Below are 3,853 nucleotides of genomic sequence, written 5' to 3'. Positions count from 1 at the left end.
AATAAAACCAATTTTGTTAATAAAGTCTTCCAAATGAATTGACCATCTTGGGTATCTATTATAAGAGAATCAGTAAAATCCATAGGGCCATATTTTTTATTCAGGTTCATAACATAAATATGTGTAATCTGTTTGTACTGAACTTACACTGTTATACTTCTCTAGCGTCTGCGACCACTGATCAGAAAAGAAACAAGATTCAAAGAGTCACATAAAGCCAATGGCTGGACAAATGTTTATAAAAACAAGATTCTAGAAGCTAATGTGGAATTATTGCTGATATTTCAAGACAAGCTGGGGTGGTTTTGTCAAATCTTGTGTCAAAAAACAAAAATTTCAGTTAAATAATATCGCATTCATAAGTGGAAAAGTGCACACAGTCATATTTAGGGTTAATCTTTTTTATTTTAACTGTACCATTTTGCTATCTACAGTCCTTAGTTTGAAATAATTAACTGTGTAAACCTCATTGTTACATTTAATGTGCATAAATTTCTTACATATACTAAGTTTGAAAATATAAATATATTATATCTCACCTATCACTTCAGGTGATGTCATGCAGTGTACCCTGCTCATCCATATTTCATATTAAAATAAGTTCTTATAACCATGAAAATAGAAGAATGTCTTAATTAAAAAGATTATTGATCTCAATTATTGTATTAACTTCTGGACTTTTTTGCAAGCTTTGGGCATTTCATTCTTGCTCTCTTATTTCCACATTGTTTCTTTAAAATCATCTTTATTATTTTTTCTATATTTTAATGAGGGCTTGTTTTGACTTGGTAAGAACAGAACTTACAGAGATCCCTTGGCATGGAAGCATTACAAATTTGGGAAAGACATTGTTGGATAGAAATTGGTATATAATATTTTTTCTAATCTAAGAAAAATCAAAACTTTATGAAAATGTGACAATGTGTCCATTTTTATAGGAAAACAGAAGTTAGGTATGTCAAGTCAAACAAAGCACATGCCCACGTAATGTTTTCTTAAATCTTCAAAGAGAGTCAAGAACCTAACTCAGTTAGCAACCATGCGAATTAAGCTTCCTTCAAATCCCTTCCAATCTGTGCAGCCGAGTGCCAGTCTGGTACATAAAGCCGTTAATTGTGTTTCAAGTGTTCTCAGTATTTCTGAACTTTATATTATATAACATGATTCATTTTATAAAGAATACAGACAAGCCTCTGCTCTAGCATGGCATCCAGTATGTGATATCAAATTAATAGAATAACTCATCATTAGAATTAGCTACTTCATGCGAGGAGAATGCAATTAAAGGTAATGTAAGACTATACAATCATAAATTTCAATTTTTAAAGTCAAAATATTACATTAACTCTGCATATTATGCTACAGTATATATAATCCATTTATAATAGCCATTTCACATTTTGTTATTTCTATTAGAGTAATATTTTCTTGTTTTTCTTACTTATTAAAGATTCCCATGGGAAAAAATCAAAACAACATATGACAAGTTCAGCACATGTAGTCACGTTCTGTGTATCTATTCTGCTATTACTTTGGTTGGGGGTTTCACAGAAACAATATTAAGGCATGAATCATCAGAATGAAATTGGAATTTTTTTATTTTTTATTTATTTAATCTCTAATACGAAAGTATTATTGCTGAATGTTTTCTCTATTATAAATAATGCCCTTCATGTCAGTGGTGCTATTTATAGGAATAATGTTACTTGTAATAACATTGTTTCTTTTCATTAAAGCATAGCAAATTGCACTTGAATTATATTATATGATTCTTTGATGGAGTTTTTGGGTTTTTTGTCATAATGAAAGACATAGGATAAGAATTAGATTTTCAAAATTAATAAACAGTATTTTATTCAATTTAACTGTTAACATAGGAAAATACAAGAACAATAAAACAATAAATCACTTTTATTACAATGTATTAAAATTCATATCGGATGATATATATTGTTAATTGTATCATGATCCACATGCCAATAGCCCTGAGACAAGTATCAGTATATTAACAGTTTACCTTTGCAGTTTTGCTGAAGTTGTTTCTCACTGAAGTTTCAGAGATTTAAATTTTTAGATAAGTAGTTACATCACATTTGCATAAGAAATTGGCTTGCTTCATAAACACCCTGTGTCGTTTATAAAGAAACTATTGACTTAGTTCCAGTGGGGATAGCTATTCTCTCCTGTCATACCTAAATTGCAGCAGAGCTGCCTGAGTTTTCCATTAATTTGTCCAGAGCACAAGCCCTTTTAATTGCTGAGTCTTTTGTGTAGTATGAAGATCCAAATTTCACTAGTTGTGTCATTACAGTAAATCAAAGATTTACGTTAGAATAGAATTCCACTGACTGAGAAGGTTCTAATTTAGTATTTATTCAACTTTTGTGGAAATTCTGGTTCTTTTCAAATCCAAGTTTCAGTTTTTAAAAAGATACTTAGTACAATCATTAACAAATTCTACATTTCCCACATTTTTTTTCGATTCTTCTGGGTAATATTTAAGAATGGAAAGTGATAATGTGTTTTTAAAGCATCTATGCTGTATCATATCCTAAATATGAATGCATATAATTTATAATTATTATTTTATTATTATCCTCATTGTTTCTTTTATGTGTCTGAGTGCATTGCCTGCATTTATTTATTTTATGTGTCTGAGTGCATTTCCTGCATGTATAAATGCAGCAATGTCATGCAATGCTCTTGGAGGTCAAAAGAGTGCACTAGATCCCCTGGTACTGGAGTTAAAGAAGGTTGTTAGCCACCATGTGTGCTGGGTACCAGACCTGGGTCCTCTGCAAGAATATCCAGTGCACTTAACTGCTGAGTGGCCCATAATTGATTAGTTTCAAAAATGCTTTTTGTTCTTCCAGATTTTCATACATGTATACAACATATTATGATCATACTGCCTCCTAGTTCTCCAAGTTTCTTATGTCTCCTACAACATGTAACACTCCCAACTTCATATTATCTTTTTGATTAATCCCACTGTGTCCAGTTATTGCTGCTTGGTGTGTGATAATCCACTGGAAAATGGATGAGCAGCTATGGCTACAGCCGTGAAGAAAAATGACACACTCTCTCCTAGATGTACAATCTGTTGTTAAGAGATTTCAGCTAAGAGTGAGTCCATATGAATATCTCCCCTACATGAAGGTGAAGCCAGCTGCTGAGTTCATGAATGACAGCTATTTCATATCCTGCAAAACGGCATATTACAATCCTTCTCCCCTTCCATAAACCTTTATATTCATTAAAGCCCCTCTTCCACTTTATTCTCTGAGTCTCATGGTGAGGTGTTTACACAGATGTCCCATTTAAGACAACCTCTCACAGCAAATTATTCTCAGAACTTTGACCTGTTATGAGCCTCTGCATTAATCACTACCCACTTCCAAAAGGAGCTTCTTCTGACCAATATTTACAGCAGCCCAAATCCGTAAGTTCAGACATCGATTATGGAATACAAATGCTGATGAATGTTGTCCCAGAAGTGAGGAAAGAGGAGCTCTTGTACATTTTTCATGAGAATGTAGTGTAGTCTAGTCGGATACTTGGAAGTTAATCTGGAGGGTTCTCAAAAAAGTCAAAAAGAATGAGCCATAGGATTCAGCTCTTATACTCGTGGTCGTATACCCAAAGGACATTACATCCTCCTACAGGGATACTTGCTCATCCATGTGCATTGCTATTCTACTAACAGGATCAAGGAAATTCAGCAGCCTAGATATTCATCAACTAATGAATGCATATGAAAATATGGAACATGCACACAATCGACATTACTCAGGTCTAATTAAAAACGAAATCATGAAATATGCAGACAAATTAATAGAACGGGAAAAACTAC

General features: G+C 32.8%; 1 pseudogene; it reads right to left on the bottom strand.

The window, feature by feature from the left end:
• LOC103748053 overlaps positions 1-3,853 on the bottom strand; it is a 12,129-nt pseudogene that overhangs the window by 1,240 nt on the left and 7,036 nt on the right.

This window comes from Nannospalax galili, unplaced genomic scaffold (genome assembly GCF_000622305.1).
Source record: "Nannospalax galili isolate Female #2095 unplaced genomic scaffold, S.galili_v1.0 scaffold1785, whole genome shotgun sequence".
Classification (NCBI taxonomy): domain Eukaryota; kingdom Metazoa; phylum Chordata; class Mammalia; order Rodentia; family Spalacidae; genus Nannospalax; species Nannospalax galili.
This window is presented reverse-complemented; position numbering and strand designations above follow the sequence as displayed.